Below are 26,407 nucleotides of genomic sequence, written 5' to 3' on the forward strand. Positions count from 1 at the left end.
GATGAGAGCAAACTTCTAGCAAGAAGGAAAGGTGTAAGTTGACAGACAAAGGCAAAAGACTTTACTTAAGCAGAGTGTAAGCACAGAAACAGAGTTCTAGAGGACAACAGGAGGAACCTCATCAGGTTCATATGCCTTGTTGGTACTGAGGCCAGTGATGGCTGAAAATACATCAATTGAAGAAATTTTAATGTCAGCCATGAGGAAGTCAGAGAAGGGAGGAGATGGAGGGGCAGCACCAGAATCGTCTAAGGTGGAATTGGAGGAGAAAGTCTGAGTGAAGAGATCTGCTTTATCAGTAGAAGAAATAGCTACAGAGCCATCCGAGTAGAAGAGAGGAGGGAATGATGATGAGGTAAAGTTGTTGGAAAGGATTTTGGCAAGGTGCCAGAAGTAACGGGAAGAATTCGAGTTGGAGAGTTGAGAGCATTTAGTACGGATGAAATTATTTTTAGCAGAGCGAAGAACAGATTTAGCACAGTTCCGGGCAGAAACAAAAGAAAGATGAGATGCAGGGGTTGGTTGGCTCCCGTACCTTTTCTAGGCCTTCTTGTTGTGGACAACATTAGAACAAGCGTGATCAAACCAGTTTTTTTTTTTTTTTTGCATTAGTCAAAGCATATGAAAAGGAAATGCATGCTTCCATGCCCGAGACAATTACCTCCATAATGCACAAGGCACACTCAGATGGCTCTCGGCCATGGAAGCAATTATCATTCCAGGGAAAATCAAAGTAGCACTGCCTGAGGGCCTCCCAATCAGCAGCTCCAAAGTGCCACAACTGACGTTTCTTTGGAGGGTCCACGGACCGTACCGGAGCGATAGGACAGGTTAAGGTGATAAGGTTGTGATTGGAGGAGCCCAATGGAGAAGAAAGATATACAGCATAAGAAGAAGGATTAGTTGTAAGGAAGAGGTCAAGTACGTTGGATCTCTCTCGATGGCGGTCAGAGATACGGGTAGGGTGCTGTACAAGTTGCTCTAGGTCATTGAGGATAGAAAGGATGTTGGCTTGTTCACCAGGTGGATCAGTTAAAGAAGAGGAGAGCCAAAGGTGGTGGTGAACACTGAAATCTAGAACAGAGATTACAGAGAAAGGAGAAATGGATAGAATGTGTTCTATCTTAGAGGTAAGATAGTCAAAGAATTTTTCATAGTAGAATTAGCGGATAAGTAAACGGCACAGATATATTCTATCAGAGAACGGCAGGAAAGCCAAAGCCAGAGAGTAGTGAATTCAGAAAAGTCAAGTTCAGGAACACGAGAGCACGATAATTCATTGCATATATAAACGCAACAGCCAACTTTGACCTAGATATTAATAGAGAGAAAGTAGGATAATACAAAGAAGGGTTTGCTATCAGTTGCCTCAGACAGCTGGGTCTCAGCTGGGAAGAGAGAGAGAGAGAGAGAGAGAGAGAGAGAGAGAGAGAGAGAGAGAGAGAGAGAGAGAGAGAGAGAGAGAGAGAGATGGAGAGAGAGAGAGAGAGAGAGAGAGGTGGAACGTACCGTACCCTGAGATCATCCAGCAACTTGAAGACCACTTGTGTTTTGTGTATGTGGGTGAGGCGTGTGAGGTGCGGTGCTAGGGCCTGCAGCTGCTCCCCGTACCGCCCAGCCGCGGCTTCTGCCCCATGCTGCTCGTATATTGACTGAGTCGCCAACATCCAGTGTAGGGCGGAGGCTGGAATGTAAGGAGAAATGACTAAGAACCTCGAATGAGAGTAAAAATACCTTTTTTTTTTTTTTCCCCCTGAAATTAGGCTATCAGGCGGTTCATTTCATGAAAGTGAAGAAAGCCCAGTCACTAGCTTTTGGGAATGTTTTGCAATTGTAACAAAACATATTAGTAATCCATAAGATTACTTTCAAGGAAATGCCACTTTATGAGTTACTACAACGTTTGGCATTTGACACTGATACAGATGTCGTTTTAGACAATTTTTATTTACTGAACTCGAGTTTACATATATGCTACGCATTTTATATTTAATCAGGAACATTGGTCGGTCGTTACTGTCGGGAAATATTTAAAAGGAGAAAGAGTTGCTGCCTGGAGGATTGCACAAAGGGACTCCAAAGGGGTCAAGTCGTAGGATGAATGAGACTGTGCACAGTGCGGGGTTTGCCGCCAAAGATGACGATGAACATGACGATGATGACTGTACGGATGAACATGACAGCATTTGTGTTATTTATTTATAAACACCCTTAGACAATAAGGTTTGTGGTCAATTTTGTTGTTTTCAAATACCCTAAACTGTCTCTGAATTTAATCAAGGTACTTTCCAATTAGTCACATTCATCGATGTCCTCAAATACATCTGCATTAATACAGCTTCCATGTGCCCCGCACTGACAATAAATAGTACAGGACAGGACAACTGAAAGACACCTTCGTTTATTGCTTGCACAAGCACTCTCTGGCGTAATACTTCGAGGAGCAACTGGAACAGGTCCATAAATTGATTATGGCTCTTTTCGGAATTTAAGGTCCCAGTTATATAATTCCAACTTCTGGTGACTCACCGGCAGACAACACACACACAAAACGAGAAGGTAAGCAAGCACATCTTAATGGAGAACAGCCGCTTCAGTTGCTGGCGACAGGCATTTGGTTAGTAGGCGATATTTCTTTTTACAAATTTCTTATATCTTAAGGGTGTTCAGGTCCGACCCTGGATTGCCTCTTTAACAGAAATCCGGAAATGATGCCAACTTTTTCTACCATTTCTTGAGGCACACTGCTGTTTCATGTCTGTTTTAGTCTAGGGTCATAATATAAGTAAGAGTCTGACTGCAGACACCGTACCTTTCCCACAGAGATATGTAATAGGGAAACAATTTTTGTGGCGTTAAGCGGAAGAGAGTATTTGCACTCATCTCCATATTTGGTGCCTATATCATTATTATCGTTGACAGTTCCTTCATGCTTCTTCGTCAAACCCTGGCAGGGATTATGAACCTCTGTCTGTCACGCAGCGATCACCTGACCTTGTTTTTGTTTTGCATTTGACCAAGTCACTTTTCATCACCAAGGAGATGGAATAAGGGATGTCCATTGTCATTTCTGCAGTGGATTTATTAGCTTTTACTTGTTATGGTCACTCATAATACTGTTTCGAGCTGTCAGTGGGATTATATTTTTAAGTGTGTGTTGTGCAGTTTGTTTTTTTGGTAAGTTGGTTTACGAAGAGAGGCACTAACCCTTCACCAACCCACTTGTTGACACGTAAGGAACACGTATGGATTAGTTACGTGGTTATCATCCAGCGTATTAAGTGATTTCCTGGCTGACAGGAAATCATCTGGCTTGTCACTCATTGTAGAGTCACCCTAGAATAGCCCTACATTGAATGAGAGGATGATTGGCACCCCCATCCACCACCATGTGGTGGATATGTCAGTTTTCCATTGTTTAATTTGTATATTGATGAAGCTATAAAAGGAAAACAAGGTGAGGCAGTGGATACCGGAGCTGCCCTGCCGAGAGAAGGCAGGGTTTGCAGATGATATGTACGGTATTGTTAAGTGAAGACGAAGGGGAACTGCAAAAGCTTGGTGAATGAGTTTTGGAGAGAACGTAAGAAACAGAATTTAGAGGTAAATGTAAGGAATAGTATAGTTGTGGTCTTCGAGAGAAATGAAGTAAATGAATGCACAGTAAAACTGGATAGTGAGGAAATGGAATGTGTGAGCGCATTAGGGTATTTGGGTAGAGTGATGAGTGTGAATGAAACTTTGGAGGATGAACTGCTTGAAGGGATACAGCATGGAAGAAAGATTGCTGGTTCACTGAAAACAGCAACAAGAAATAGGGAACTGAGCATGGAAATAAAAACAGAAAGTCGCTGAATGACAGTATTGTGGTCCCCACTCTAACATATGAAAGCAAAGCTTGGTGTTGGAAGGATACAAGTCAAGCGTGAGAGCAATGGAAATGAGTTAAGTGAGAGGAGCATGTCGAGTTACATGGGGAGACATACTAATAAATAAGAAAGTGAAGGAGAGTTGTGGTGTTGATGTGGATGTGATATAATGCGTTAGGATTCACTTAGGTGGTTTGGCCATGTGGAGAGGATGGAAAGTGAGAGACTAACTTGGAGTGTGTATGTGGCTGAGGTGGAGAGGGGAGAGGGAAGGAGAGACCGTGTATGAGATGGAAGGATGGAGCAGAGAGGTATATGAGAAAGGAGATGCAAGTTGAGGGGAAGGCAGCGAAATGGCAGGTGACAGGGCTATGTGGAAGCCATTTGTTTGTGGCCCCACCTTCCGGGATTAAGGCGTCTAGTTGTGGATAGATAGATAGTGTTGTAGACTTCTAACAGCTGCATGACTTTTCTGTACATATGGTTTGAGAGCGCTTGTCACCTCTGTGTAATAAAAGCAGCTGTGGCTGCCCCTCCACCCTCTGTGTGTGTGTGTGTGTGTGTGTGTGTGTGTGTGTGTGTGTGTGCGTGTGTGTGTGTGTTTATGTGTTTGAATTTGTGCTTGTGTGTGTTTGGTGGTGCGAGGAAGTAAGTATGGCTGTGGCTGAGAAGAGACGTGCATATGAAGTGTGGCTGCAGAGGAAGGATGAGATGTCATATGAAAGGTATAAGGAAAAGAGGAATAGAGCGAGAAGGGCTGTGCGTGATGCTAAAGTGGCAGCAGATGAGAGGTGGGGCACGCGGCTGACAGAGAATTTTCAACAGAATAAGAAAATGTTTTGGAAGGAGGTGAAAAGGGTGCGAAAGGGAGAGCCTGGGAAGGAAGAACGAGTAAAAGCAGAGGATGGAAAGATGTTAATTGAGATGGATGCAGTAAGGAGGAGATGGGCAGAGTATTTTGAAAGATTGTTAAATGTAGAGGAGGAAAGGGTGGCTGAGATTGTGGCGGATGGAAGGGTGCAAGGAAAAAATGTGTTGGGAGAGTTGAATGATTCTTTGATCACGAAGGAGGAAGTGGAGAAGGCAGTAAAGGAGATGAAAACAGGGAAAGCTGCAGGTATGGATGGGTGTGCTGTGGAATGCCTGAAGGGTGGTGGAGTGACTATTGTTGACTGGTTAGTAAGATTGTTGAATGTGTGCTTTGAGAAAGGTATGATGCCAATTGACTGGGCAAGTGCTTGTGTGGCCCCGTTGTATAAAGGCAAGGGTGATAAGTATGAATGTACTAGCTTTAGGGGTATAAGTCTGTTGAGTGTTGTAGGTAAGGTGTATGGTAGAGTGTTAATTATGAGAGTTAGAGAGGGTACAGAGGGAGTGATTAGTGATGAGCAGTGTGGCTTTAGGAGAGGGAGGGGATGCGTTGATCAGGTGTTTGCTGTGAGACAAGTGTGTGAAAAGTATTTAGCGAAAGGCAAGGATGTGTTTTGGGCATTTATGGATTTAGAGAAAGCGTATGATAGAATTGATAGGGAGGCTTTGTGGACTGTTTTAAGATTGTATGGACTTGATGGTAGGTTACTAAAAGGGGTGAAAAGTTTTTATGTAAATAGTAGAGCGTGTGTAAGAGTGGGAAATGCTGTGAGTGATTGGTTTCCTGTGAGAGTGGGGCTGCGACAGGGATGTGTGATGTCGCCTTGGTTGTTTAATATTTACATGGATGGTGTTGTAAGGGAGGTGAATGCAAGAGTTTTAGGTGGTCTGAGTCTGGTAAATGTTGATGGTGGAGAGTGGAATCTGAAGCAGCTGCTGTTTGCAGATGATACTGCACTGGTGCCTGATTCAGAGGAGAGATTGAGACAGTTGGTAGAGGAGTTTGGAAGGGTGTGTGAAAGGAGGAAATTGAAAGTAAATGAGAATAAGAGTAAAGTGATGAAGTGTACGAGGTTGATAGATGGTAGGGGGATGAATATAGTTTTGAATGGTGAGTTGCTTGAGGAGGTAGATTGTTTTAAATATCTAGGGTCACATGTTGCTGTGGATGGAAGAATAGATGCAGAAGTGAAGTTTAGAATAAATGAAGTAGGAAAGGTGCTGGGAGGAATGAAAAAAGTGTTTAAATGTCGTTTGCTTAGAATGGATGTAAAGAGAAGGCTGTATGAGGGTGTTGTGGTACCGACTGCATTATATGGAGATGAAACATGGAATATGGGTGTAGCAGAGAGGAAAAGTTTGAATGTAATGGAGATGAGGTGTCTGAGGAGTATGTGTGGAGTGACGTGTATGGATTGAGTGCGAAATGATGAAGTGCGAAGGAGAACTGGAGTTGTTCGGGAGATGGCTGGTAGAGTTGAGCAGAGGGTGTTGCGATGGTTTGGGCATATGGAGAGAATGGATAATGAGCGATTGGTGAAAAAGATAACTAGATCTGATGTGAGAGGTGTAAGGCTGAGAGGAAGACCACGAATAGGATGGATGGACAGTGTGAAGAGAGCGCTGGATGCGAGAGGGATGTCTGTTGAGCAAGGAAGAGTGGCTGTGCGTGACAGAAATGGGTGGAGAGAAATTGTGAATGAATAAGTGATGACGCAGCCCTGAGGGGATATTCTCCCGCATTTGGTTCGATCAGCTAGTCAGGTCAGGTGCGGGTAAGGGGATGGGTCTGTTTTGATGTGGGAGGGGTAAACCAGTTCTGCTGTCGGGCCCTGCTGCGGATGTCACTGATTGCATTGAGCAGTTGACCCTTGTGCGGTGTGGTGTGGTGAGGATCTGTCCGTTCTCCCCCTTTGGGGCTAAGATGTGAATGAATGTGTTTGAATGGATGAGTAAATGGAGAGTGTGTCGTCCTGTCTCGGCTACCTCCCTTTCCTTGGGGGAAGCAGCCTAGGTATATAGATAGATAGATAGTGTGTTTGTCTTTGCTTGTGTGTTTGTTTGTTTCTTTGTGTGTGTGTGTGTGTGTGTGTGTGTGTGTGTGTGTGTGTGTGTGTGTGTGTGTGTGTGTGTGTGTGTGTGTCCATAAAGGTTCAAGTAGCAGTGGCCCAAGCTCTGTGGCCGGAAGGGTAGATATGATTGGCGGATGGGTGGGAGAGTGGGACGGGGTGGGTAGGAAGGATGGGCAGGGTAAGTGAACAGGTGGGATGGGTGGAGTGTATGGGTGAAATGGGCTGAGAGTGTTGGGCGGTAGGCTATGTCACTGAAGTAGAGAAAGTGAGTGAGGGTGGCAGGCAGGTCGCAGTGGGGTGGGAGCATGGTGGAGGTGGATGAGTGGGCAGTGTGGAGTGGTCGAGTGGGTTGGGTACGTGGGTGGGGTAGATGGGCTTGTGGGTAAATGGGTGGTGTAGGAGGTGGATGGGTGGGTCTTTTGGATGAGCGCTCAGATGTATGACTTCCTGAAGTGCTGTACAATCCAGGAGACGGTCTAATCACACTGGGTGGCTATAGTCGTTCTATTTTATGAAGGCAGTTTGGGTGGGATGCTCTGGGACCTCACACTGTTAGCTCTGTGTCACATCGCCGCCGACACACGTGTAATTATTTGTGTTCACCTTTCTCTCTCTCTCTCACTCTCCTATTTTAAGCTAGTAACTACTTATAAATGAATTTTAAACACTCTGTATAGATGTAATTCAGTAACAAAGCTATAGTATAGTATAAATCTCATAAGACTTGTCAACGTTGCCTTTGAGACGTTGTCAGGTGGTGACACGAGGGACAGCCCTGCGTGAGTGGGTCATACTCGGTCAGTCTCCCGCCATGGAAGCTATTAAAAAAAAAAACACACAAAAAAAAAAACACCTATAGACTTTTACCTCAGGGGTGGTGTGGAAAAAAAGTCGAAAACAAGAGAAAAAATTAAGAGAATACAATTAGTAGTAGTTAATATTTAATATGAGAGAGAGAGAGAGAGCACGTGTGTAGCGACGATGTGGCAACAGAGCTAACAGAGTGAGGTCCCAGAGAGCCCGACCCAAACTGCCTTGATAAAATAGAACGACTGTAAGTAGGTATATGGGTGTGAGGATGAGGGAAAATAGGAACACTGGGGAACAGGTCAATGGGGTGAATAGGTCCAATGTTAGAATAGGTCCATGTGTGAGAATAGGTCCATGGAGGACAAGTTGTTGGATGTAATGGACGAAAGTGGAAATAGGTTCCATGGGTATAAGAGGTCCATGGAGAAAATACATCCATGTGAGAAAATAGGTTCATAGGCCTATGTGATGGTTTAGTGTGGTCCATAGGGAAAAACAGATCAGTGGGGAAAACAGGTCCATGAAGGGAAAATAGGTCTATGATGAAAGCAGGTCCCGGGAAACGATGATCTTTCAAGGGAAAATACTGTGGGTCCATGGAAGAAATATAGGTCCATGGTGGAAATCAGGTTTAAGGGCAGGGGTGGGGAACGTCGCGCCTCTGGGCCGTATAAGGTCCGCAAAACTATTTGATCAGGCCCGTGAGGCCATTCATAAATGCAATTTCATAAACTCATGAACGAGTATACAGTATATATATATATATATATATATATATATATATATATATATATATATATATATATATATATATATATATATATATATATATATAAAACGCCTCACCAAAGAGAAGCAGTTCCAGCCATCGCATTAGAGGTGAGTTAAATGTGTGACCAAAAAAATAGTTGATTTTAAGTTGACAATTTTGTATGGCACGTGAGTGATGTTAAAAAATCCTAATGGCCCTTAATTGGAGAAAGGTTCCCCACCCCTGTTCTAGAGGGATAAGTGTTCTATGAGAAAACTAGATCCATGGGGGAAAATACGTCCAATGGGGAAATGGGTCCATGTGTGAAAATGGGTTCATGGGGTTACAATGTGTCCAAGGGAGAAGTGGATCAATGAGATGAAACTAGATCCATGGGGGAAGTAGGTGGTGGGGAGATGGCCCCTAGCGTGTATAACTGAAGACGAGCTTATGTGCTAGTACTTCCCAAAGATGACGTAGCTTAAATGCCCTTCGGGTGCTTGTGACAACATCTGCAAAGTGTTTGAAACTATTTTAAGGCACAAAACATGATACAGTGCCTACCTGCTGTCAGTTTTCTCAAGATCTACATAGTAAAAGTGAAGTGACAGCAAAGTTAGACACAGGGGTAATTACTATCCCTTTCCGTATTTCCCTATACTCGCTGAAGAAAGCAGATGGTAGGCCACCGTTTCACCTTCATAACTGAACACAGCATGCAGCTCAAAACCTTATTTTGGAGACATAACAAGTAAACATGCATATAGCTTTCCTCTGTCACGTGCCTGCTCATTATCGACTTTCAGAGCCTTCTCTGCTATTTCCACCGTAGCAGTCACCTCCTTCACTGGCCTGTGAAGACCACCAGGCATCTCCGATGAAAATCCAGATGCCACTGGCTGGTCGCTAGTGAGCGCACTTCTAGTGCAGTGCAACGACTAACAGTTGTGAGAGATATATATCGTCTGTCTGTGTAATTATCCATCAATCTAGCCATCATCCAGTCATTTATTTCCTTATCAGGAGAAAAGGGACTCGGGGCTAGACTATTCATTTCAGATATTTAAGGCGAGAGTGACCAGTTTCCAACACTTGAGTAGCATTAAGTGAGCAATAAACCTAACCGCCCGTCGATTTAGACTCAGTTGGAACATTTTCACTCACTAAACCACCAGGCGTCTGTATGTTGGCTATATGGTTACAGCCTAAGGTACTGAATAATTTCCTGGGTTATACAAAATTACTTGGTCTACCATTCAGTGTAGAGCCTCCTGAAGATGGCAGTGCAGCCAGCATTAGTGTACAAAAAAAGGTCCCTGCTAATTACAACGTTACAAAGAACAGGCCGTGATATTTGCATTTTTTTTCTACAACAGCAAAACAGAGGAAGGAAAAACAAAAGAATAAAAGAAAAAAAAATAGTCCATACACCAGATTACAAGTGTCCTCCATTCATAAAAATATGTAACAGTTGGACTTGAGAAGCCATAGTTGAAGTTTGGGGGAAAAACCACTCTGAGGAGACGAGTTCCAAAAAAATGCAGTTTGGGTAATAAAGGAATTCTGACAGGCAGAAGTTCTGCAATATGGCAGTGTGACAGTCCAGTCATTAACGCTCCCAGATGCCCATATTGTGCGGGGGAAGGCGTGGAGACGTGGCACAATGGAAGCAACTTCGTCCGAGCGTTTTGCCAGAAAAGTATCTGTAAAATATTGCAAGGGAGGCATCATTCCTTCTTACTTGTAAGGGAGGTAGCTCATTTGTAATAGTAGGGTTATTAATAATTCTTATAGCTTTGTTCTGAATATTGTCCAGTAGTTTTAGTGCAACTTCTCCACATCCAGTCCAAAAGGGTGAGTAATATTCGAGCTGAGATCGCACATGACTAGTAAATTATAGCTATTTGCTCATCAGTGAAGAAGTTACGGGCTCTGTACAATAATCCAAGTTTCTTTGAAGCAGTTTTAGCAAGTGATCTAACATGAGAGGACCAGCTGATGACTTTGTTAAGTGAAACACCGAGAATTTAAACATTTTTAGAGGTAGGAATATTAGTAGCACTGAAGGTAATATGGGAATCAGGCAATATCTGTCTTTTAGTAAACTGAATATATTTGGTTATCCTAACATTAAAATAAGATAGAATGTTATTTTGTCCCCATTCAGTGATCTTAGATAAGACTTGATTTATGGAGGTTGCAGTAGTGAGTTGTGATGTAATAGCCAAACTGATACTTAACAAGTTAATCACACTGTCTGGCCAGGATTTGAACTCAGGCCCTCACACTTCATACATGCGCACGTTACCACTGAGCCAAAGAGATGATCCCCACATTGCCTCTAAGCAACACGGGCCTTTATACACCCCATTACATCACTCTTTTTCTTCCCCTGGTGATTCATTTGGTCAGTCTCGAACACACGTGGTAGCGTAGCGAATTGGAGGCCACCAATTGGGGTGCTGCGGACCACTCCAGACAGCTCACCCCCAGGATGTAAGACTGTCAACAACATCATTGCCCTCAAGGCTCTCACCTCACATCCCACACCGCTGCCAACCAATGTAATAACCAAACTGAAACTAAACAAACTTATCACACTGGTCTGGCCGGGACTTGAACTCAGACCCTCACGCTTCATACGCGCGCACGTTACCACAGAGCCAAAGACAGGATCCCCGCTTTGCCTCTAAGCAACGGGGGCTTTTATACACCCCATTACAGTGAGACTGAGCTATCAAACTTTGTGAATAGATGTTTAACCCCCGTCGCGCTCATCGCCTCGTATGAGGCGATATGAAGGCCACCCCTGGCCACGCTGATCACCTCATATGAGGCAATGGGTCTCCACGCCATAATTTCACGCATAAGGAAGCGTCAGTGGTTTCCATGGGAACATTGAGTCTCCCTCTATGCCATGACAGCAGTTGCCAAGCCCTGCCACACAGTAGTTGCCAAATACTGCATATTTAGTAATTCAGGTATGCAGGCCACCCCTGGCTGTGCTGATGGCCTCTTATGAGGCGATGGGTCTCCGTGCCATAATTTCAAGCATGAGGAAACGTTGGTGGTTTCCATGGGAACATTGAGTCTCCTTCTACGCCATCAGAGCAGTTGCCAAGCCATGACACACTGCAGGTGCCAAATACTGCATATTTAGTAATTCAGGTCTTGTTCGTAGCCCAGCAATAGCGGATTTATGCCTGTCTAACTCACTTGGTGCTGTCGATATATCGCCACCCTCACACCCACCAAAGAGGCGTAAATTACAAAAAGACGAGGGTGATGAAGAGCTTGAGCTCAGAAACACTTGCTCTGGTGACCAAAATCAAGTTAATTTAAAACTAAATGGTCCAAAAACAATGACTCACAGAAGGTAACTGGGTTGATATGAATTTGTACAGCGGGGGTTAAGTGTCAAGGAACTGTGAAGTGTAGCCTTGTCTGCATATGAGTGAATAGTATTATGAGTGACAGATTAGAAATCATTAATATAAATTAGGTAGGTGGTGGCGACCATCATCCACACACTTGATGTAGTGCTGCCTACTTCTTCGTTGGCCTTTATCATTCTTTTTCTGTGCCTGCCCTCCTCTCTTCCTATTGCTCCCATCTTTCCTGTCACTTCTTATTGCTTTTCTTTCCTTTACAGGTGGCTTTACATTGAGTGACAAGCCGAATGGTCTCCTGTAAGTCAAGACTCCATTTACAACGCTGGGTGGTAACCATATAGCCAAACCATACCTGCTCCCTACGTGTCAGCAGGTGGGTTGGTGGAGGGTTAGTGCCCCCGTAAAACAAATAACTCAAAGTCAAATGGTCACCTCTTACGGGATTATGGCGTCTGGCAACAGATAGATAGATAGGAACTGATCCTTGTGAAACACCGGCATTAATCAAGTGGAAATTGGAATACACGTCATCTACTATGACTCTTATCTTTCTGTCGCTGAGATATGAGGAAATCAGAGGAACAAAGATGATAGACCATAGCAGGGGAGTTTCGATAGCAGGGAACAGTGCCTCACTCTGCCAAAGGCTTTAGAAATATCAAGGGCTATGCATGAGTTTCTCCATGTTGGTTAATTGAATGATGGATTGTATGAGGCAGAAGGTTGAGTATATCAACACTGGATCTTTCGTGGTGAAAACCATACTGTCTATCACTAATAAATAGAGAGTTTCAAGATTTTTAACATTGTGCTAACTAATTACAATATCAAATCCTTTACCAAGAAAAGATGTGATAGCTATTGGTCCGTAATCAGAGGGGTCAGAGGAACTTCCTTCCTTCGGAACTGGGTGGATATTGGCTTCCTTCCAAGAATTACGGAATGAAGAACCACATATGCGTAGTCTGAATAATTTAGCTAGAATAGGAGCAAGTTCTGGGAAACACTTTTCAAAACAATTGGAGAAATTCCATTGGGGCCTGGAACTTTATTGGTTGGTAAATTGTCTAGAATGGATTTTATGTACCTTGTCTGTATCTCAAGTGCAGCAATTCTGAGAGAATCAGGTTCTAGTTCTGGGATGTTCTGGCTGATTTCCTCTAAGGCAGAATACCAGGCAAATGTACGGCAAGGATATTCGCTTTACCACTTGGGTCATCAAAGCGTTACAAAATGAAAACTTGACTGAGGAATGGTTGTTGACTTCTTAAAGTTAGTATTGAAAGAACTGAGAGTTGGCCAGAATATTCTATTGTCATTAGGATTTTTAATAGTCTGGATGCATGGTTGTGAAGAAAGTTTGATATAGCGAGATTTATTATTGCTTTTGCATGGTGCCCAGCAATTTCAAATTGACTGAGCGATTCAGATGATTTTGATTTTAAATAAAGTTATACGCTAAAGACTTTTGGGTCGTTGCTCTGGCACAATTACTATCAAAATATTAGGGAGTCCTATCTTTTAGTGAACTGTTGACTGGGCATAAAAAGTTCCATACCAGCTTGTAGTAATTCATTACTGTGGGACTGGGAGGAATTGATGTTATTGGAAAAAGAAGGCTGGCATGGAATATCAGCAAGACAATTTCTAAATCAATCCCAGTCTGCCCTGTCAAAGTACCATCTGGTCACCCGGACTGGTTCAGAACGGGGAGGTTTGGGCAACTGACTAATGAGGCTTGAATAGATTATGGTCAGAGGATTCAAGTGGTGACAATACTTCTCTCCTGTACTGAACTGGATTGTCTGTCAGGAATAGGACCAAGAGATAGGTGTTTATGGTCAGGATTATCTGGTATTCTGGTTGGTTGTTTTACCAATTGCGTGAGATTAAACGATTCTGCAAGCAGCTTGCATTCTAGGCCTGTATCATTAGTCCTGGCAGAATGCAATAACTACTCTTCGTTATGAACGTTAAAATCGCCCAATATGGTAATTTCAGTGGTAAGGGAGAGGTTAACGTTAGTCAGGTGTGTGGATACGGAATGAAATACACGTTCTGATGAAACATTGGGGGAGCGATATTTTATACAGAAATAGTTGGTAATTTTTAGATAATTTAGTTTATATAATGAATATTCAAAATTACTACCACTACTACTACTTCTGCAACTACTGCTGTTACTACTACTAATACAACAGATACTACTGCTAACAACAATAACAACAACGACAACAGTAATAATACTGTAATTACAATAATAATAACAATAACAAGCCGGTAGGCAATGCTGGCCAGCTCTAAGCAGGCCATTGCAGTTCAGCCTGTAGAGTACACATGAAGGAGGACCCTTATCTAGTTAGTTTAAAAATACTACCTCTCTCCTCTTTGGACAAACTAAACCACCCAGAAGACAGAAATAGCTAGATCTATCTAGCCTATCTATCTATCTATTGCCAGACGCCATAATCCCGTAAGGGGTGGCCTTTAGTCTTTGAGTTGTTGTTTTACGGGGAGGGGCAGTATCCCTCTGCCAACCCACTTGCTGACACTTAGGGAACACGTATGGGTTGGTTATATGGTTACCACCCACCGTTGTAAATGATTTCCTGGCTTACAGGAAACCATTAGGCTTGTCACTCAATGTAAAGTCACCTGAAATGGAAAGAGGAGTAATAAAATGTGAAAGAAATGATAGGAAAAATAGGAAGAGAAAAGGGCAAACACAGAAAAAGAGTGATAATGGTGAAGGCAGAAGTAAGCAGCACAACATCAAGTGAGTGGATAATGGTCGCCACCACCTACCACCAGCTAGATACTACCACTAGCTAGATACTTGCTTAAAAACAATGAACATCGAAAACTGTGAGGCAAAAGTAATATTTTTTCTTTTAGGAAACCTCGCATATTATGTACTCATTTTGTTTGTTATGCATAGATCTAGTCATTTCAAACCATTGCAGCCCCATTATAATATTTTTGGGTGTGAAAATATGATATTTCTTATTGCGATGTTTTTTCACACCTCTCCTTAGTTTTCACCAACGTGTATCCAGTCAGTTTGCGAAATTGTTCACGCTTCATTGCAAAGCACGGGATGGGTCTAAGAAACTAAAAAAGTGCACTGCCAGGTTCGCCAGACGTTTCTCTTCAATTTGGTAAAATAAAATCGATTTTTGAAATTTGAAAAAAAGTGGTGCCGGGGCTGGTCACTGGGTCCCAGCAATTTCTGGACCCATGGCCACGGAAGGGCTAGGCAGGCCGTTGCCAGGCAAAGAGTAGTTGACTAGAATCCAAATTCTTGTGGACACAGCTAGGTCGCAGGCTGATCATTGTGTTCAGGTTTGGTTGGAATTGGCTAATTTTGAAGGGTTGAAGTGCCTGTCACAAAGAAGCAAGACTGCTAGGGATGTTGAGGCCAATTTTCGCAGGGTTGCCACTCGAAAAGTAGAGGAGAAACGGAAAAATGGATGGCACACTTCCGATACATGACCTCATGATTATGACTAAAGAAGTCAGAGCTTTCTACACCCATTAGTATTGTTTCTACAGTTCAAAACGTGAAAAGTACGATAAAGCGGTTTTTAGGCCGTTGCTAGGCAACAAATACTTGCCTAGCAACCAAAACCTTGCAGACACAACTAGGTCATAGGCTGGTCATTGTGTTCAGGTTTGGTCGGTATCGGTTCATTCTGAAGGGTAGAAATGCCTGCCACAATTAAATAAGAAAGAAAATAAATACAAGAGAGAAAGAAAGAAAACGTGGCTAACAATGAGGGCAGCATGGAGCTGGCCAAAATAACCCATTCCACCAGTTTCCTTTCTACCATGCAAAAACATGTGCAAAAGACAGTCCATTGCAATTTAATTATACAGTAGTAAACAACAGGCACTCATCATGATCAGCAAATAGACGTAATAAGGAACTAATTAAAAATAAGAATTATTCTCATGTGCTTCAGCCAGTCATTCGGGTTTAATTACCTTATTACAGTGTAGGGCTTCTTGATCAAATGCATATTTTTAATACATCATTATACATACATGTATACATACTTATATCTTGACCTTTATTTTTTTATGCAAGGTAAAAGGAACCAAAGGCCAAAACCCGGAAGCTTGTCCCCTACAAGAAAAAAAAAACAAGAACAAGATAACAGAGCCAAATTCAAGATCTGTTCATTTTAAGATGCCTGGACACATTGCGTTTGACAGGCTGGAGGTCACAGCCAGTACAAAATACAAAAAGAGGAAGACAGTTCCAGAGCTGACTTGTTGCATACATGAAGGACTGGGAGTAATGGTTGAGTCTAGCATCAGAGAGCTGGACAGAAAAGGGATGAGAGTTTGTTGCTAGACGGGTGCTACGCGCCTGCTGGAGTGGTAAAGAAATGCAAGCAGACAGTTCAGAGGAGCAGTGACCATTGAAGTTGCGATAGAAAAGAAATAAAAACGCAACAGTGCAGTAAAGAGAAGTAGGTTGAAGGAAGAGAGTAAAAGGAGGAGAGTTAATGAAACGACAAGCATTTGACTCCACCTTGTTGAGAAGAGCTGTACGGTATGTGGGGAACCTTGCCACACATATAAGTTTTACTCTACACAGGAGTGAATAAAACCCCTACATAAAGTCAACAATTATGTGTCGTGTCGGCTCAGCACACCTAAACTATATATCTGTCTATCATATATATATATATATATATATATATATATATATATATATATATATATATATATATATATATATATATATATATATATATATATATATATATATATATATATATATATATATATATATATATATATATATATATATATATATATATATATATATATACATATATATATATATATATATATATATATATATATATATATATATATATATATAATATATATATATATATATATATATATATATATATATATATATATATATATATATATATATATATATATATATATATATATATATATATATATATATATATATATATATTATATATATATTATATATATATTATATATATATATATATATATATTATATATATATATATATATATATTATATATATATATATATATATATATTATATATATATATATATATATATATATATATATATATATATATATATATATATATATATATATATATATATATATATATATATAAATAAATATGTATTTATATGAGGATAATTTCAAGGCCGTGAGTTCAACTCTCACTCGAAGGCATTTTACCCCCTGGGGGTAGGGGGGTTTTCAAGAATACTCCCCCAGTATCCCTGCTTGTCGTAAAAGGCGACTAAAAGGGTTGGCGGAGGTTTAGTGCCCCTCCCCGGAAAACAACTAACTAAAAAAACAAACAAGAAGCCTCGGACAAGGACTGACCAAACGATGACGACCCAGGACCGGACAAAGGACTTGGTAATGAGTACATGGAATGTACGAGGAGCGAATGATGAGGTGAAAGAGAGAGAGATTGTCCAGGTGCTTGAGGGTGCGAAAGTGGATGTATGTGGAATAACTGAAACAAAATGGAGAGGAGAAAGTGTGAGAGAATGGGAGTATGGATGGGGTATATGTGCAGGAGTAGGTGAGAATGAGAGGGCAAAGGAAGGAGTATGTATAGTTATGAGTAAAAGATGGAAGAGGAGCATAAGACAGTATGGATCAGTTGGGTCAAGGATTGTGTGGGTAAAGTTGAAAGTTGGAATACAAATGTGGGCGATTGTGTGTGTGTATGCACCAACGCAAGATCGTGCTAGAAGAGTGAGAGAAGAGTTCTGGACAAATGTGGAAGTGTGCATGGAAAAGTTTGGAAGGAATGAGAGAGTGTTTTTGATCGGTGATATGAATGGTAAAGTTGGGAATGTGCAGGTGGATGGAATAGTTGGTGAGTGGGGTGTGCCTGCTGAGATAGATAAGAATGGGAGTGCGTTAGTGGACATTTGTGCTGGGAGGGGGCTGGTGATAGCCAATACCCTCTTCAGGCATAAAATGATCCACAGGTATACATGGCGAGTGATGAGAAGGGTGGGTGGTGAACTGAATGAAAGGAAGGCAATGATTGATTATGTGTGTGTGGATGAAAGGATGCGAAGATGTGTAAAGGATGCAAGAGTGTATAGAGGTTGGGGGAGTGGACTTTCTGACCACTATTTGGTGGTGGCCAGAATTAGAATGCAAGTAAGATGGAAGAATAGAAGAAGGGAAAGACGAGAGGAAGGAGTAGTTGCAAGGAGAGTGGAAAGGTTACAAGAGGATGAGAAAAAGGCAGAGTATAAGAGAGAAGTGGAGGAACGATTGGGCAAATATGAATTGGAGCAGATGGGAGACGTGGAAGGTGTGTGTAAGATATTTACAGAAGAAATATGTGCAGCATGTGATGTGGTGTGTGGAAGGAAGAGAAGACGGAGGGGGGTGCAAGGAACAGCGTGGTGGACTGAAGAGGTGAAACAGGCTGTGGCACAAAAGAAGAAAGCATACAATGAATGGATGAGAAACAGGGGCGTGGAAGAAGTTGAGAGGCGGAAGAGAAAGTTATATGTGGAAAGAAAGAGAGAGGTGAAAAGATTAGTAAAAGAAAGTAAGAAGAGAGTGGATGAGGAATTTGGAAGGAATTTGAGTGTAAAGTGGAGGGACTGTAAGAAAATGTTCTGGAGAGAAGTGAAAAGAGTAAGACAGGATGGAAGTGAAGTTAGCAGGTGAGTGAAAGATAAAAATGGTAGATTACTAGTGGAGAAGGGAGAAAAGGTGAGCAGATGGAGAGAACACTTTAAGGAATTGTTGAACGTAGAGGATGGAAGTAATGCGAGTATAAGTGGCTGGGGAATGGCTGGGAGAAGGAGGGAAGTGAGAAGACAGGAAGAAATCAGTAGGATAGAAGTTGTGGAAGCAATGAAGAAAGTTAAATCTGGGAAAGCCCCAGGAATTGATGGAGTGTGTGGTGAAATGCTGAAGCATGGGGGAGAGATAGTAGTAGAATGGATGTGGAAGATGTGCAGATTGGCCTGGGAGGAAGGTAGAGTCCCGGAGGATTGGAAGTCAGGTATAATTATTTCCTTGTACATAGGAAAAGGGGAAAAAGAAGTGTGTGGTAATCATAGGGGCATTTGTCTTCTTAGTATAATAGGAAAAGTGTATGGTAGGATACTTATTGACAGAGTTAGAGAAAGAACAGAAAAATTAGTTGGAGAAGAACAGGGAGGCTTTAGGAAGGGAAGAGGTTGTGTAGATCAGATATTCATTCTTAGATCTTTAGTGGAAAAGTTTCTAGAGAAGGGAAAGAAGTTGTATGCGGCTTTCATGGATTTGGAGAAAGCATATGACAGGATGGATAGACAAGGATTGTGGAAAGTGTTAAGAATATATGGAGTAGAGGGGAAGTTGTTGAATGCTATGAAGAGTATGTACGATGGTGCGAAGGCTGCAGTGCGTGTGGATGGTGAACTAAGTGAATTTTTCTATTTGAAAGTTGGGTTGAAACAGGGATGTGTCATGTCTCCATGGTTGTTCAATCTGTACATGGATGGGGTAATAAAAGAGGTACAAGGTAGGACAGTGGATGTTGGAGTGGCCCTGGTGAGAGAGGATAGTGTTTGGAAACTCCCTGTACTGTTGTTTGCAGATGATACTGTGTTGTTGAGTGAAGACGAAGGGGAGCTGCAAGGCTTGGTGGATGAGTTTGAGAGAGTGTGTAAGAAACGGAATCTAAAGGTGAATGTAGGGAAGAGTAAAGTGATGGTCTTTGAGAGAGGTGAAGTTAGTGAATGTACAGCGAGGTTGGACGGTGAGGAATTGGAAAATGGGAGTACGTTTAAGTACTTGGGTAGTGTGATGAGTAAGGATGGAGGTTTGGAGGGTGAAGTGCTTGAAAGGGTACAGCAGGGAAGAAAGGTTGCTGGTTCTTTGAAAGCAGTGATAAGAAACAGGGAAGTGAGCATGGAAGTGAATACGTTACTACATAACAGTATTGTGATACCAACTCTAACGTACGGAAGTGAAGCTTGAACATTGTTGGAAGGACACAAGTCAAGAGTGAGAGCAGTGGAAATGAGTTATTTAAGAGGAGCCTGTGGAGTCACGTGGAGAGACAGGCTGACGAATGAGGATATAAAGGAGCGTTGTGTTGTGGATGTGGATGTGATAGGAAGCGTTATGAGGAACGCAATGAGGTGGTTTGGCCATGTGGAGAGGATGGAGGGTGAAAGACTGACGAAGAGAGTATATGTGAGTGAGGTGGAGGGGGGAAGAGGGAGGGGGAGGCCGAGGATGAGATGGAGGGATGGGGTGGAGAGGTATATGAGAGAGGGGGGTGTGAGTTGGGAGCAGGGCAGTGAAATGGCGGGGGACAGGGCGACTTGGAGGCGATTTGTTTGTGGCCACCCCAAACGGGATTGAGGCGTCTGGCAATAGATAGATAAACCCTAAAAGTAATACAAGTATATGCACCGACTTCTCAAAGCTCAGATGAAGAAACAGAGACATTCTGTGACAACATTTCCCAGATTTTGGCAGAGGAAAAGACCGCATATATCATACTCAAAGGAGACTTCAATGCAAAAGTTGGCAATTCGAATAATGGAGAAGCATGTACGGGAAAACTCGGAGTGGGAGAAAGGAATCGCAAAGGTGAAATGATGGTAAATCCTGCTGAAATATATAACTTGAGAATAATAAACATTTCCTTTCACAATAGAACAGGGAGAAAATGGACCTGGAGAAGTCTTAAAGGAGAACCAATGAAAGAAATGGACTTCATTAAAGCAGATAAAAATAACACGATCAAAGATTTCACAGTTATCTACAAAGAAAATACAGGCAGTGACCATAGAATGGTGGGTTGCACAACCAGATTCAATGTCAGAAGAGAAAGAAAGAAGCTGATTAAACCTAAAAGATATGCCCAATAAAAGTGAGAGAAAACAAAGCAGCCTTTCAGTTAGAAATATCGAACAGATTTCAGGCTGTAAGTCATGCTGAGCGTGACATTGATGAGTTGAATGACAGCTTAACAAACGTGGTAAGAGAATCAGCGGTGGTGGTAGGGAAAGGTAACACAACCAAAACCTACAAGTATTCAAAATAATCCTCGAGCTCATGATGACAAGAAAGGATTTGAAAGTAAAATCAAATAAAAATGAAACAGTAAGAGCGGAATTAAATAAGCGTATCAATAGAGGACAGATTGAAAAAAGGAGAATCATTGATTAGTTCGAAGAAACCATCAAAAAGGGAAAAAGATTGAAACAGGTCTGAATTAATATGGCACTAGGCAAACAACAAATTATTTCAATGAAAGACAAAAACGGTGGAGTCACTGAATGTACAGTAGAGATAGGATGGTGAAGAGAGTCGAAGAATTTTACAAAGAACTGTATGCATCCAAGACAATAGTACCAATAACCAACTTTTTAGCTGACACAAGTGAAATGCCTGAGGTAACACCATACGAAGTAAACTTTTCTCTTAAAAGTATGAAAAGAGGGAAGACCCCAGAAGGTGGAGTAGTAGCAGATTCCTTTCGAATGCAGGAGCAGAAGTACAAAACAGGCTTGCCCATTTATTTACACTGCATAAAGGAAAAAAATCCCTAAACATGGTGCAATGTAGTAACCATTTTGCTTTACAAAAAGTGCCGACTCAAAAGAGCTTAGTAACTTTTGACCCATTGGCTTATTACCAGTTATTTACAAACTCTTCACTGAAGTCCTCACGAACATAATAATAATAATAAAAAAATAACCTCGTGAACAGGCAGGTTTCTGAAATGGGTTTTCGACTACTGATCATCTATACAGAATTAATCAGCTAATTTAGAAAAAATTCTACAGAATATAATAAATCACTGTGCTTTGGTTTTATTGATTACGAAAAGGCATTCGACTCAGTGGAGCACATAATAAATATAAATTCATTGCAGGAACAAGAAGTAAATGAGAAAATGTAAAATTGCTGAAAAAACATATATAAAGAGGGAACTGCTGCAGTTATATTAGGCTACACGAAGACTCAGAAAAAATTAAGACTGAGAAGAGCGTGCGTCAGGTATGTACAATTTCACCAAAATTATTTACTGCATGCCTAGAAAGTATTTGGAGAGGGCTAGAATAGGAGAACAAAGGAGTAACCATAGATAAGGAAAACCTAAACCATTGAGATTTGCAGATGACACTGTCCTAATCCCAGAAACAGCAGAGACATTGCAAGAGACGTTAAAATACCTAAGCAGAGAATGTCTCAAGTAGGGCTAAAGATGAACCGGTGTAATACTAAAGTAATGTTTAATACAAATACACCAAAGAACTTCATTAGAATAAGAGAAGAAATTCATCAAGAACTCAAGAAATACAATTTCTTAGGGCAAATGCCCAAATGAACGAAAGACTTACAGAGAAACAAAAAGGTGCATTACAGTTGGATGGAAACCTTTCGGTAAACATAGTGACATTGCAAAAAGTAGCTCACCAATATATATGAAACGAAAAGTACATAACGAATATACAGTATAACCCCAGCTATGACGTATGTTTGAGACCTGGAAACTGGCAAAATTGATGGAAAATCAACTAGTCTGTTCACAAAGAGTAATGGAAAAGTCAGTGTTGGGAGAGGTAGGAAAAAATCAACTTGGGTGAGCGAGCAGACTGGAACCAAAGAATACACATAAGTTATAAAAGAACAGAAAGGGAGGTGGGCAGGTCATGTAACAAGAAAAAGGGATAGCCGATGGAACAAGAGGCTGACTGACTGGACTCTAAGAGACTGTAATCATAACAGGAAAAGGTCAGAGAGGGTAGGTGGAGATGTTGAAACGGAGAAGTTTGCATGCAAAACATGGCAGAGATTGGTTCAGTCAAGGAATTCGTGGAAAGATGATGGGGGAGACCTTTGTTCAGCAGCGGATTTGTAATGGCTTATGATTATCCATCCATCCATCTATCTATCTATCTATCTATCAGAGAGAGAGAGAGAGAGACTGGGCCAGAAAGTGTGTGAGTGTAACGGCGCAACTGATTGTGAGAGTGACAGAATAAATGAGCGACTGAAGAGCTGTGAGTGAATATTAGATGATGTGTATACATGGAGTGTGAGACCAGTGAGAGTGAATTAGTGTGTGTACCAGCAAGTGTGTGAGTATGGCAGCGAACGAATACGAGAAAGACAGTGATGGTGAGTACAGTGAGCGAAAGCAAGTGTGTAAGAATGAGTGAATATGAGAGCGAGAGAATGTGAAAACGAGTGAGTGTATTCGTCAGTGTGCACCGATGTCAGTGAAAGTGCGAGACTGAGTACAAGAAAGTGAATAAGAAAATAAGGGAGAGAGTACATACTGTATATGACGGAGTGTGTATGTGACAGAGTGAGCGAATTTACAAGAGTATGGAGTATGACGGTGTGTGAATGTTATAGTGCAATATGTGAGTGATTAAGATTATGAGAGATTATGAGTGGAGAATCTCAAAGGTGAAAGTAAGAGAAAAGGAAAGCGTGAGACAAGAGAAAATTAATCATGTCTTACTTTTCTCCCCGCTACCCACTCACCCCCCCAAAAGAAGTAAAACAGAGTACAACGCCCGAGTCCTTCATTTGGTATAAAGGCCAAACATATTTGGCTTTTCCCTGTGACCTTATTCTGCCACTGATTGCCCTAAAAAAGTTTTAATCTTGCCACGCGATTAAGATTTCCACGAAGTTTGGTCGAAATAGGGTCAAAACCGTCAGTCTTGTCATGTACCCTTGATCTTTGACTTTTTCCTTTGGCCTTGACCTTTTTCTACTTCTTCTCAAAGTCGAATAACTTTATCCATGCCTTATCGTAAACCCTTTCCCAAAGTTTGGTCTTAATCAGAGAAAAGCCTTTAAAGCTGACCTTGCCATGTAAGCTTAACTTCTCAAAAACCGTAGGTCAACCTTTCCATTAAGATTAGCTTAGATCAGATAAAAACTGTTTAAATTATTTTGTTCAAACACACAGACGTGCACGGGTTGAAGTTTGATCCTGCTCTTTGATCTCGACCCTTGGCTGACTGTTCGCAAAATCGAATCCCTTTGCGTACGCGAATGTAAAAACAAAGATCAGACCATAAAAATGCCATGTCTAAGAAATTCAGACCAATTTATTGGTCGAAGATGCACATTTAAGAAACCTTAAGCTCGTTCTGTGATCTTAACTTTGCATTTTTACACAGTTTCTTCAGGTCACTCAACTCCTTCTAATAGAGGATGTATTGGTTACTCTAATGTTCCTACCACAGACTCATTTTATTTAGCCTGCGACTTTTCTGACAGGAGTTAGATATACCATTCATTTAACTGGACCCACTTCACTGTTATTTTTGTTATGAATAAAAATGTTTGGCAGCAGTAAGAGTAAAATAAAAAGTACGTATTTTAGCTGATGGAAGTGCAGAGAAAAATGTCTTGGTCAGTTTTTGAGTTAATTAGGTGGGGTAGTGGTGGAAGGGATGGGAACAAGGGATAATGTGGAAAAAAAAAGGGTGACAGTTGCATTTACAGATTCTAAGGCAACTTTATTTGTTATCTGATGGAGTCTCACGGCAGACTGACAAACATGGAGACGACAAAAATAATATGACATTCTGTGTGCACGGCATACGGGTGGGAATAGGGAAGAGCATGCATCATCTTACCTGCACAGTGGTGAAGACGAGCGTGTAAACAAAGATGTATATAATAGTAAAAGTTATAACGAACAAACAGAATGAAGTTGAAAACGTAACGCAAAAAACAAAATATCGAGTAATAACGAAGACGTAAACATCTGTAATTAAAATAAAAAGCGACAACAAAGAAGCCGACACTGTTACCGATTATGAGGAGGGATGGTGTAAGCCGGGGCAGAATCTGCCAACGCACGAGTTCCCCTTTGAGCACGTCGAGGTAAGGGTCCCAGTGGTAAGTGAGTTGCAGGTTGGCAGTGAGATCCCGCACTTCTATCCTGGCCCTCATCAGCCTCCCGCTTCGTAAGCTCGGAGCCAGCGTCTCAGCAGACAGCCAACCGCTCTGTACAAAGAGATGTTTTAATTAACTCTTACTTTTACGCTAACTATACCTAACCATAAGACCAGAAGAGGAGAGGATAACTGCAGTGGGCCAGTTGTCCCACAGTAGGATCTCCTACAAGAGTGGTTAAACTACTAGAATAACACAAGGATAACAAAGAAGGTTCTCCCCCGCCAACCGAACCCTCCAACCGAACCCGGCAAGAAAAAGTGAGAAGGAACACTACGCAGTGTAGAGAAACTGGCATGAATATTTCATAGGAAAGTGCAAAAAGAGAAAAGAGGCTATGTTTGTGAAACCTGAAAAAGAAAAAGAATTAATTAGTGCCCGTTAATAGGAGATTTTTTTTTTTTTTTTTTTTTTTGTTAATATCTAACCCTTACTTGCCATATTCTTTATCCAGCCTATGCTTGAATCTATTAATGGAAGGGCCAACAACTACATCATTAGGTAGATTATTCCATTCGTCTACGACTTAATTGCCAAACCAGTTTCTACCTATTTCCTTCCTAAAACGAAATTTACCTAGTTTGAAACCGTTACTTTTAGTTCTATCCTGTATACTCACTTCAAGTGCCTTGCTAATGTCTTCCTTATTTATTCCCTTCATCACTAAATAACGTTGTAATTGGCTGACATAATTCACCCTTGGTTTCCCTTAAAATTTTTCCATGTATATCGTCCGGACCTGGCGATTTTTGAGGTTTTAAGTTATTAATTATTTCAGTACATCCTCCTTTGCTAATGGTTATTTTAATAAGAATATTGTCCGTATTATCACCGTAAGTATTTGCTGCTTGAGGGACCAGGTCTAGATATTCCATAGTAAGCACTGGTACGAAAATATTTTAGGACAGAGCACATTTTTTTATTTTCACTGGTGATGTTTTCTGATTCTGTTCTGCGAAGTCCTATCCTGTCTTTATTTTTCTACATTTGATAAAAACCCATAGGGTTTTCTTTCGATTCTTGAGCAACCTTAATTTCATAACCTGGCTGTGCTCTTTTCGTCCCTGTTCAAAATCGCGTACCGTTTACGTAAGTGTTCCTCTCCTCTTTATTTTTATATAGATTTCTTTCCTTTGGCCTATGAAAGATTTTGATTTGTTGTTTAATCATCTCGGCTCTAATAATTACTAAGCTGGACTGTGACTCTTTCCTAATTTCCTCCTTGAGGTATTTATTATCTGCTTTGCTTAGTTTTGGAGATGTGTAAATAGCTGCTAAGACTGATTTCTCCCTGCTGTTACTAATTTCAACCCAGACACTTTCAGTATTCCTATTTTCTTTCAAATCTGTTTTATTGTAACAGTTTAATGAATCATTACATAAATAGGTACAGTCGCCCCCCTTCTTCCCAAACGGTTTGACACAAAAATATTGTAACCCTTTTTCTAACATTCAGCAAAAAATTCTCGAGTGTCTGTATTCATCCTAGTTTCACTAATAACGGCAATGTCTGTTTCCTCTGTACAAATGAAAGACCTCAATTCATTCATATTACTTCGTAAACTGCTGCTGTTTGTGAAGTACACTTTCGGATTATTACGAGTTATTATACCCGCACATCGAGAATTAGTTTTTTCTCGTTTCTGGTAAAAATGGGA

Source organism: Coenobita brevimanus, chromosome 66 (genome assembly GCF_032717465.1).
Source record: "Coenobita brevimanus isolate Jiangsu-jjx chromosome 66, ASM3271746v2, whole genome shotgun sequence".
NCBI lineage: Eukaryota > Metazoa > Arthropoda > Malacostraca > Decapoda > Coenobitidae > Coenobita > Coenobita brevimanus.